This window comes from Grammomys surdaster, unplaced genomic scaffold, assembly GCF_004785775.1.
Source record: "Grammomys surdaster isolate TR1022 unplaced genomic scaffold, NIH_TR_1.0 194, whole genome shotgun sequence".
NCBI classification, from domain to species: Eukaryota; Metazoa; Chordata; class Mammalia; order Rodentia; family Muridae; genus Grammomys; species Grammomys surdaster.
Window position 1 is genome coordinate 10,360,068 of NW_021604639.1, and position 11,793 is coordinate 10,371,860.

Sequence of the window (11,793 nt, forward strand, 5' to 3'; positions counted from 1 at the left end):
AGTGTTTTCAACATAAGTAAACGCTGGAAGCTCTTTCTCTTTAGCATATTGTTCAGTTTACCTCTCCTGCTGCAGGGGAACCATCTGTGTGCAGGATTCAGCCTGCCAGCCAGCCACACCTGAGACTGTGGTTGGTAGCTGAGCCTCAGAGAACCTTCCCTCAAGCTATGGGTAGTTTCTAAGAAAGTTTCTAACATCACTTCTCACTGACAATGCAAAAATCATCTATGTATCTCTTCATCTAGACCTAAAGTAGATTTTCTTTGTCTTCCATGATATGGGAGAGAAATGAACTTTTACCTCATATTAGCACACAAAAGTGTCTAATAAATGTTAAAATTGTGATGATTTGATAGTAGTTTCCTCATCAAATCATTTAAATATGTCAGAACATTTGTGTTACATCAACAATATACTAACAGGAATGTATTCTCAATTAATGTTTGGCCTGTATTATAGTTTCTTGTGAACATATGGCCACTCAAAGTATTCCTCTTTAATATACAATCTCATTCTAAAGGAGAAGCTTTTAACACAGATTCCTGCTGAAAATATACCTTGAGTTTAGGTTATTGTTTTGGATGAATATTATTTTGGTATAGCTGATATTCTCCTGAAGAATTAAAGTCATGTATGAATTCCACAAGAAGCACTAGGAGCTTTAGAGCTGTTACATTAATGAGCAGATACAGTTTATGTCTCTTAGATTTATAAGATAGAATTCTGAGTATTAAACACAGACTCTTATTTTTCATTCCTGAATCAACACCCATCAAGCTTTGAAATCGTTTTCACATCTTACTGCCTTCAAATTGACAATGTTGTTCAGAGCTCTGTGAAAACATGGCAATTTTTGACATTTGTAGAAATAGCAATTACCCATAGTAAGAAACATGAAAAGGCCCCAGTCAGCCTGTCTTGCTTTAACTATGTCCAATGACATGACCAAAATTGCTATAGAAATACATTTACTCAAGTGGATAACTATGAAAGTAATAAGCCCAACTAGGAAAAATCTCTTTTCTGAACCAACTAGCAGAAAAACATGAGGCCAGTAGTGTTATAACAGGTAGAGTAGGGATTTACTTTAAAAAAAAAAAGCCAACAAGAGTGATGATTGTCAGCATATTATCTGAGTCTTTCTTCCACATTATCCCTTGCTAAGTGGTGATGTATAAGAAATATTGTGGCCGCATAGGGAAGCAAGGTAAATAGAATGTCTTCCATCTCAGACCTGGAAGGTATTTACAGAAGGTTTTATTTTCTATTATCATGATGTATCAAATGAAGAGGTAATCTAGAGAAACTTGAAAGACAAGGCAACATTCTATAGTTTTGATTCTAGTCCAATATTGAAGATAATTCTTATGAAGAGCTTGAGGAGACAGTGTTCATCTGAGCTGGGCATGCTACAAATGATAATTGAGTAATCTCACAGGGGTAAAATGTCCAGAATCATGTGACATATGATTTTGCAGAGACAGCCAGTCTCTCTATAGCAGCCTAAATTTGCAAACACAGCCAGTCTCTCTAAAGTATTTCAGTTGATATCTCCAAGTATGAGGAAGATTAAACAACTGTGCTGTTAACACACTACTTATTTTCAACTTGTGAAACAATGAGAGATTCAAGAAAAAACAGCAACAACAAAACTCCAAAGTAAGAGTAAAAGAACACCACAAGCATTCTTGGTGTTGGAACACAAGCATTAGAAAGCTGTAAACCTCAACTATATTTTGTACTTTCACTTAATGTTCTTTGACAGATTTCATGTATCTTTAATGATAACTTAGGATTGTCGATCATATTTTTGTTTTTTTGTAATTTAAATAATAAAGTTCTTATTATTTTTTGGAAATTAGTGGAGTTATCAGAAAATGTATTCAATTGTTTCACTATCAGATCCACAAAATGGAGACCATACAAACAACACATGTCTGTCACTTACTTGAGCTAAGAGAGCAGATAGAAATTGTTAGTCCTCTGCTTGGGGTAATGTAGATTGCACTCAATAAGGAAGCAATGCTGTAGTGTCATCTGAAGAACCGATGAGAACTCCAGTTCCAAGCTCATGTAGGATGTTGAGAGTTTATCTCTTATGATTCCAAGTCTTTCCTCTAGCCTAGATACCATACATGAATAAACTTCCTATAGGCTGCCAATATCATTTGCTGTAGAGAGTGGTTCTGATCCTTAGGTCCTATTCCTCAATTTGTTCTTGATCCATCAATAAAGATTGGCTAGTGGCCAATGAGCTGGGCAGAATAGGCTGGACATCCAGGTCCTTACAGGCAAGCTAGCAGACACAGGGAAAAGTGGAGGATTTTTCACCATGCTTCAGAGGCAGAAAAGGTGACCAGCCATGGGAGATCTTGGGCAGAGCAACCATAGACCATTTCCCCAGATGCAAGATGAGAAAAGCAACTAAAGCTGAGGGTAGTTTTGGATTGCAGAACAAGCAGAAGGTAACTGAGCCACTAAAGTTGAGGACTGATTTAGGGTGCTTAGCTAAGAGTATTGGGAAGGGCAATTTGTTTGTTTGTGTGTGTGTGTGTGTGTGTGTGTGTGTGAGAGAGAGAGAGAGAGAGAGAGAGAGAGAGAGAGAGAGAGAGAGAGAGATCTGTGGATACTAGCGAACCTGGGTGGGGCTGGTAGCAGTCTGTGGGGTAGCAAAACTACATCCTACAATTTGCCCCTTGGTATTTTCCATTGTGGCCTTTTACTTTAATCAAGCACCAAGAAGAATCCATAAGGACAATATGTCAAGAAAACTATGACATAATATAATCAACCATGCCTTTCACTTGTGCATCATCTATTTATTCCAAGCAAACTCCTCTCATACTTAAAGGGACCAGATTGGTTACACAAATATGCAGTTCTTGAGCTAAGTATTCCAAGAGGCAACTTTATGAGCTCTATTCCACTTATGCTAAGACATTTACACAGGTTATTAAGTTTAATATAGCACAACACTATGAGTGTGATACTAATATTAAACAGAAGAAAATAACCTAGCTACCCCAGGTCATATATTAGTAATTCACAAAGTGGTTAAATATGAACCTACTTTTAAGTAAAAACAAACTTATTTTCATAGTAATTAAACAATATTTCTTCTTACGCATTTTTAACCTGTTTAATCTTTTATCTCTTTGTTCCTGTCAGAATTGATGGGCTATACAACGAAGTCTGCTGTACTAATTTGAGCAAACTGAAAACCAACATGAAACATAATAAAATAAATCAATAAAGGTAATGTCAGCTTGATAAACTTCTAATTCACCAACTGCATCCTTTTCTTAAATATATATTTTTACCATGGCTTTAATGTTGTAAGATTAACTTCTTTCAAGGTCCCCATCTATCGGTATCCCTTCCTTATGTCACACAATTTTATATGCAAGCCTCTGAGAATATTTCAGCCTAGAATCTTTGGGTGTACTTTCATTACCTCATAGTCTCTCATACTTAACATTTATAGAAGGCAACTGTCAAAAGGTATTGTCATCTCCAAAAATTGTCCATGGAACATATATGTTAGGCTTTTAATTGCTGTGGCAAACTACCTGAACATAGCATGACAGAAACAGACATCTTGTTCTGGTTTATGATTTCAGAGGTTTCATTCCATAGACAGTGACTCCACTAATCCTGGACATACAGCAAAGCAGCATGGTAGTAGGAGAAAATAATAAAGGTAATTCCCCATTTGATAGGCACCAGGAAGAGCAATACAGAAAAGAAGTAAGGTGGTATCCAGCCCCAAGATCATTGTCCTAATGACCTATTCCTTTAGCTAGTACCCACTTCCTAAGTCTCCACTACCTGTAAATATATTGCCCATAAAGAGACCAATTTCTCAGCATGTGTGCCTGTGGAAAGCATTTTTTATTTGACATAACATCAGATGTTGCTTTTATTATTTTAAAAGGAAAATTCAATGTCATATTTATTTTAACAGAACACTGTGAGAGATGTTTTTATACACTAATGTTCCCATGAAAAAATATTTTATACTAAGTAATTCCCTGGAGCCTAGAAATTGCAAACTATATATAAACATATCTTTGTAGAGGAAATTTGACAGTATGAAGTATCTTTAATGTTTTGCTTTGAAAGGCAGGAAAAATATAATAAAGTTATCTGTCATGTATAAGTGAAGAAGATTCAAATTTTGTACTAAGTTATTTGTTAAATGAAACAGAAAGAAAGGAAGGCAAGACAGAAGGAAAGAAGGAAGGAAGGAAGGAAGGAAGGAAGGAAGGAAGGAAGGAAGGAAGGAAGGAAGGATAAAAGTAAACAATATATTCTTGCCTGAGTTCTATAGAAATAAATACTTCAGTTCTTTATTAAGTTTTAGAGTAGAAAAACTATGCACAACACAGAGACTAAGCAAAATGCTTTTGTATGTATGTGACTTTTATTCATGCATTATTTTAATTAAAGCAGAGCCTTTACTCAGAAGAACACTTACATTATTACATATTCTTGGATCAAAAGTATTTAAATTAATTTGTATCTATCATTTATATATTTAAAAGAAAAAAATTAAAAATTCCTTCTAAATATATCACATCTAGAGTGAAATAGAATCACCATGTGGATGGAAGGGAACATTTAAAAAATGGTCTTCCATAAGGCTGCTGTGAATTTCTAGGTCAGAAATAGTTGCCATAGCCTTCCATACTCAAGCAGGATAAGATTGTTTGTGGTCTGATTTAATGAGGGCTTACCATCAGTATTAGTATAGTCACCTGCCAAGATGGTATAGGTATGCCAAGATAGTGGTATCTTCATTCTCAAGACATAAATATTCTCTGATACTTACCATATCTTATTATTTCACTCTTCAGTATAATTCTTTTATTTGAAAAGCAGGTCTGGAAAGATTTCCAATTGGTATATCTTTAAAATGCAAGAGTAAGGGCCTATATCAAGCTCCCAGAATCCACATAAAAAACCAAGCACACAGTGCTGAGAAAACAAAGCCGGTTGGATGCCTGGGATTCACTGACAAGTCCCAGTTTTATTTTAATTTTTGCATCCCAGGTAAAGTAAAAGACTCAATTTCCAAAGGCAAACTAGATGTACTTGAGGAATAGCACAGAAGACAGAACACTGGCCTCTACATGTACACATAAATAGATGTAAGCCTATTAAAATTATATATTTAAAATACATGAAATGAGACTCAGATGTACATATCTCGATAAACATAAACATTGTCAAAATGTGATGCCCTATTAAACCTACAGTCTCATGATGCACATTAACTCTCTAGATTTCTAGTTGCAGGACTTAGAAGCAAATAGTTCAAGAAGGCTGAAGTTATACCATCAACTATTGAAATTGCTTACTCACATGTTCTCCTCTAGGATGAGGGACTCAGTTTAATGTCAACAAAGAATTGTGCCAACTAATATCTTTCATCAAGAACCTTACACATGCTTCTTCCATGAGGAGCCATGATGGCCTAGTTTGTGTTCCTGCTCTGGCACACATCCAGTGTCTGCTTGACACACAGTACAATATTCTGCTTCATTGTCTGAACTAAGGCATCATTACAGGGTCATCTCCAAGCCTTGATACCCTTCCTACATCTCCCCCTGAAAGTCTTCAGATGCAAGTATCTGCCTCACATTCTACTTCCTGGCAACTCCAAATATACACAAAATTTTTACCACCCTGGTGCAAAAACGTCACCATCTAGGGTATTTCCATATAGTTTTATAAGAGAATACAGAATTAATTTGAGGTACATTTCGGAGACTTACAGATTTCTGAAGACTGGGCAGCTATATACTTTGCATAGTTGGGACTCTCAGAGTCTGAGTCACCAACCAAAAAGCATACACGAGCTGGACCTAGCCCTCCCCACACATATGTAGCAGATATACAACTTTGTCTTTATATGAGTCTGAACAGCTGGATCAGGGGCTATCCCAAAAGCTGTTGCCTGTATGTGGGATATGTTCTTCTAGCTGAGCTGCTTTTTTTGGCCTCAGTGGGAGAAGAAGCACCTGTTTTCAAAGATATTTGAAGTGCCAGGGCTGGGGAATACCCAAGGAGTTCCCACCCACTCAGAGAAGGGTAAGGAGATGGGAGAAGTATCATGAGAGGGGGTAACCAGGAACAAGTGAGAAGGATACAAAATGAATAAGTAAAGAATCCAATTAAATTAAAAATATTTCAGCCTTCCAACACAAGTTTCTATGGCAAGTTTAAGAATCTTTACAGAAAATAAACATGTTTATCATGTCATTGTGAGACTGCTACAAATAAAACCTGAAGACTTCCCAAAGTTTTATCATCATATTACTCTGAGTAGAAATGAATTGCTTATAGTCAAATATGAAAACTACAGTGTGAGTTTTGATAGATAGTACAACAAATAATATGTTTAGATATCATGTCTTAAATAAACTTTATCATCAATACTAATTTCATCGATTTTTCTTTACTTCAAATAGTTCATTGAAATAAAATTCATAATTATGTATGATGTTCTTATTTACTCCTTGCGTTTTTCTAATGAGTGGTGTTGTGCTTTACGTCTGTCTTTTGTATAAATCTTTCTCTTGTTTAAACAGAAAACCAAAACCATAATTCTTCAAAATTAGTCTGTCATCAAGAGACAACCACATATATTTTGTTTCCTTTGCAGAAAATTTTAGTGTCAAATCCCTAAAGTATTTAATTTTCTTTTCTTTTCTTTTTTTCCCTTTGGTTTTTCGAGACAGGGTTTCTCTGTATAGCCCTGGCTGTCCTGGAACTCACTCTGTAGACCAGGCTGGCCTCAAACTCAGAAATTCACCTGCCTCTGCCTCCCAAGTGCTGAGATTAAAGGCGTGCGCCACCACCACCCGGCTAATTTTCTTTTTATTAGACTTTAAATGATACATTTTATTCCAACCAAAAGGTCATCTTTGTAATCAGTTGTTTCTGTTATAATTGTTGGGATGATGTGATTTTTGTAATCATATTAAAATTAAGATTTAGTATCTTCAGAAGATTGTTTCTTTCTCCTTGAATGAGGCAACTGGAAAGAACAAAACAAATTACACAGAAAATTTACATTTAATATAAGGCAGATAGCATATTGGGTAAAGCATTTACTGTACATGAATTGAGGAACTGAGTTCAGATTCCCCAGGACCTGGTTAAACTGGAGGATGTAGTTCGTTTCTGTCATCTGGTGCTACTATGGAAGCAGGAAAGTATCCTGAAGCTCAGTTGTGTTGATTTATAGAGTTGTAAACATCCAAGAGACCCTGTCTCAAACAATGAGAAGTCAACACCTGAAGTTATCTTCTGTATTTACATATTGGAATGAATATATATGTGTGTAAGTGTACAGATACACATATACATGCACGTGCACGCACACACACACATTAAGAAATACAAACCTAGATAAGCCCTTCCACGTTGAAATTGATTTCTACACTGACAATAATAGAACAATGACTTTTTTTTGAGGGGGGGTTCATGATCATTTTATCTTGCACTTTTCCTGCATTATTAGCTATAATAATTTTTAGTAGAATTTCTAGTGTCTAATATCTATAAGTTTGTATCTTTATTTTTCCTTTCTGCTTTGGGTGACCAAGCTACATGTAACAAAATATCACATCATAGCATACAAATTATTCTGACAATTATGTGCTGATATATTTTAAGAAAATAAGAGAAGGTCTGTAAGGATTGCTCAGGAATTAAGAGCACCTATTCCTGGGTAGAAGATCAAGCTTTGGTTTTCTGCACCTAATGGCTGCTCACAACTGTTTATACTTCCTTTCAAGGGAATTCTGCACATTCTTCTGCCCTCTGAAGATACCATTTACTCAAGATAATACATAGATATGGGTGCATGCAAGATTTCTGTAGAATAATATGTTTTTATTATTCTATAAAACAATGTTTTTAACTTGTTACTGGTTCCTTGTGAATTTCACACTATGCGCCCCAATCCTACTACTTTTCTATCTTCTCATACTCACCCTCTAACCTTGCAACCTTTCACACAACAGAGGAAAAAAGTTCTCATTGAGGAAGCTTTAGGATATTACAGTGTGTCCCACAATATACGCTTTTCTGTCCAAACTTCTTGGCATACAAATGTTCTTTGCAATGACTCATTGGTCTGGTACAAGGCCTCTGGCTTCTGATATACTATTAATACTGGAACTTCACTGGGACTTCTCTTGGGTATCCTTTAGTTGTCATGGAGATCTTGTAGTGTTTGATTTCTAGGACAAGCTCCATCATGCATTCCAGCAGTTCATTGATGGGGTATATGTTAAGGTGGGCCAAGTCAATGCTCTGGATTTATGCCTGAGAAGTATCTGAGCTGGACAACTCTCCTGCTTTCCTGCTTTTATGCCTTCAGGACATCTCCCCTACAGCCCCTGCAACCAGAGTCACCTATATCTTGCTGCCCAGGTGAGATGTAGGGCCTACTCTGCTGAGTGTGTCAGCAATGAGGACATGACCATTTCTCCCAGACTCATGGGAGCCAGCTCTTCTACCTGCCATAGATGGTGAGTGACGAGGCAGGAGAGGAGAGATTTTCTTTCTCATTCTAACTGCTTCCCAGCACATAAGATGCAAGGCTGGCTCTCCCATCCTCTGGGGGCCTGCTTGTCTTCAACCCCACATCCAAGGCCAGCTGTACTATGGTACTCAGGTGAGGGAGAGAGACAGCTCTCCTGCTTGGATGGCCTTGATACCAGCTTTCTTGCCTACCATTGTTGGCAAGGATTGAGAGTGGAGTGACATCTCTCTTTTGCCCATGCCACCATACCTCAGAAAGGTGGCAAGACCACTTCTCCCATGCTTATACCTCAGGATTGGCTTGTTCAAGACCCTGCCAACCAGGATCAAGTCTACAGTAAAAAGCTAGTTCTCTTGAGTGTTGCAGCCAATGAAAGGCAAGGCTGTCTCTCCTGCTCTCATGACCTCAGGACCAAGTTCCCCTCCTGCCACTGGTGATAAGAGGTGAGGGAAGAAGATAATGCTATCTCTCTCCTGTCCATGAACTGTAGAACCATCTCTCCCACATTTATATCATCAGGGCTGGCTCACACTCAGCATCTGTAATTCACTGAAATGTTCTTCCAAGTATTGCAGCTAGCTAGGGAAATGGTCAACTCTGCTGCTTTCTGCAGTCAGGGATAGATTTCCCATGATGCTCAGGTGAGGAGTGGGGACAGTTCTTCATAGCCTCAGACAAAAATATATTCCTAAGCAGCAGTCCAGACTAGTGATATCTGCCTGACCTTTGATGGCAACAGACCAGTGCTCCTGGAGGGCCACGGACTCAGATGAGTTTTCTGGTGGCAGCACGGGCTAGGACTCCACAATGATCCTAAGTAGCATGACTGGCTACTCACATCAGGCTGTTGCTCACTATTCTTTTTTCTCCATTTCTGCCTCTCTCCATTGTCTCCACATCCATTTGTTTCTTTCTCATTTCATCCACCACTTACTTACTTCTCTTAGTGGCACCTGGGGTCTCTGTGTGTCTGGAGTCATTTCATGAGTGGTCTAAGAAAGGCTACACCCTGTACTTGACTTATGGTTCCTTGCAGGGGTCACCGTGGACATAGTCTGTCCCCTAGAGCTTGTGCAGCATCAGACTTAGATCATTTCAGCTAGCTCCCTTTCTAGGTCTCATGTTGACAGTATGGTGGCCTTCTCTTCTCCCTGCCCATCCATGTGGTCCATTGAGAGTGTTGGTTGTCTCAGGCTCACTCCCTCTGGGGCTCACAGTCTCAGGTAGGGTTCTTCTAGGCTCCAGATTGTTCCCTGTCATGAGAGCCCATCAAGGTCAGTCTGGTGCTAGACTACTGGTTGTCTCAGGATCAGTTTCTTCTATCAGTGACTGTTAGTCTACTAATCATTCAGATGTTCATAGGTCAGAATACTGAGTATGTACACACCCTGTCTCCCCTGTGCCCCCTACACAGACACTTGTGACAAAGAAGCTATACCTGCAATGCCTCTAGGGACAGGAGATAAAATGTATATTTAAAAATACATTTCAAAAGGAAAATAAGGTGGGAATTATGTCAAGGCTCCTGTAGTAAGGTAAGTAGTGTTGTTGTTGTTGTTGTCGTTTCAGTACAGAAAAATTATCCTCAGATCATTTCATGTGCCATTAGACAAAGAAAAAATGTGTGAGGAGGACCGAAAATTTCCTTAGCCAGAGAATTTAGTAGAATTTTTTTTTAATTTTCCTGCCTGACTTAGCTGTGACACTGAGAACCTAATAATCAGAGATTCTCTAATCTAAGTTTTCTTTCCTCATATCCTTATAAGTCATCTCAGACAAAATGCAAAACAACCCTCTGCTATCTCTGCCAAGGTGAGGTTGAAGAGCTGAAATGGGAATACAACTATAAGAAGATGTCAGCCCTCATGTCACTGCTTCCCCTAAGGTGTGTAGGAAGCTTGCTGTCTTAGTCTTGATATTTGAAAGGGAACAAGCCAAGTTCTATTCCACACCATAAGCCTACATGTAGTGAAGAACATTCTTCCCTGGTGATACACATTGAACTCATGCTCTTGACAGGAAGTGGTCCATATCCTTCTTTTGTACCAGCAATTGTCTATTCCTTTGACTGTTAGAGACATGCGCATGTCTTCACCCATGTTTCCCTCTCCCCTCTCCCTTTCTCCTCAGAACAATGATTTTTAAATGTAGGTTTGAGTTTGCTTTTTAATATGTAAAAAGATTTATGAAGCATGATATCCTCTTTACAAACAATGATGGTACAAGACAGAAAGCAAGTAAAATAATTAACTCTAAAATGACCCCCTCAACCCAATTTTGCCTTGGTTTTAACTTCTAACACCCAAGGAAATTATACGTTTGTATTTTCACTTGATTATGTTTAAAGATTTAAATGTCAACCCTAAAGACTCCCCAAATAAATCTTTCTGTTTCCCAATCTGACTAGTTTCCAATGGCTAAGTTATGAATACACAAAACTCCTTACTTGGTTTAATAACAGCCAGGCATGTCAGGGGAGAGGATTCCTTCTGTCTGGAGGGCTAACAATGTTGATTTAATTTAGCTCTTAATTGCTTCACGTTGTAAATTCCAGCTCTGTTTCTTGTGATATTTCTTCTAAAAGTCATCGTTGTCATTATTATGTGAGGTATTTGTTCTTCATTTTTCATTCTTGGAAATACTGAGTTTATGTTCACTTAACATTACATGATTAATGACACTTTTACCTGCTGTTTAAGTTTAAAATGAATAACATCAGACTACTTAATTTTAACAAAAAAAAAATTTAAAAAGATGTTTTGGTTAAAGTAGCTTATTAAAGTAATAAGCCATGAAATTCCCAAACTGTTTTTTATTTCCATTTGACTTAAGATTTGGATTTCCTCATTCACCTCCTGTGAAAGACATGCAACGTATGCGTATGTACATTTTGTTTCTTGAGAGCCTGTGCACCATTTCTTGAAACTCATCAATCTTATAAGCATGAAAAACTTAGTTATGTAAGAGCAATTCAGTTGAAAAGTCATTTTTCATTTACATATAAAATATTATTCTGTGTTTTATCAAAACATGTTTATGTTCATTGACAAAGTTAATTTCTCAAGAGTTTATATCTTCAGAATTGCTATGGATCCTCCAGGAAGTCTTTTTGACACTGGGTGGCAGGGCCACATGATGAGTGAAAGCAGAGTCTGCTTTAACAATAGGCCTTTCTTTCCCTTTGAAATTTGGTGAGGGTTAACACTGAAGCAAAACCAAGTATAAGGAAACCTATC

General features: G+C 37.6%; 1 non-coding gene across 1 annotated transcript; it reads right to left on the minus strand.

Annotated features, from left to right (window-relative positions):
* Positions 1–9,885: 9,885 nt before the first annotated feature.
* LOC114623238 lies at positions 9,886–10,017 on the minus strand. The gene has a single exon (XR_003711735.1). It is a non-coding gene; the product is annotated as a small nucleolar RNA SNORA17 (small nucleolar RNA).
* Between the last annotated feature and the right edge of the window lie 1,776 nt (positions 10,018–11,793).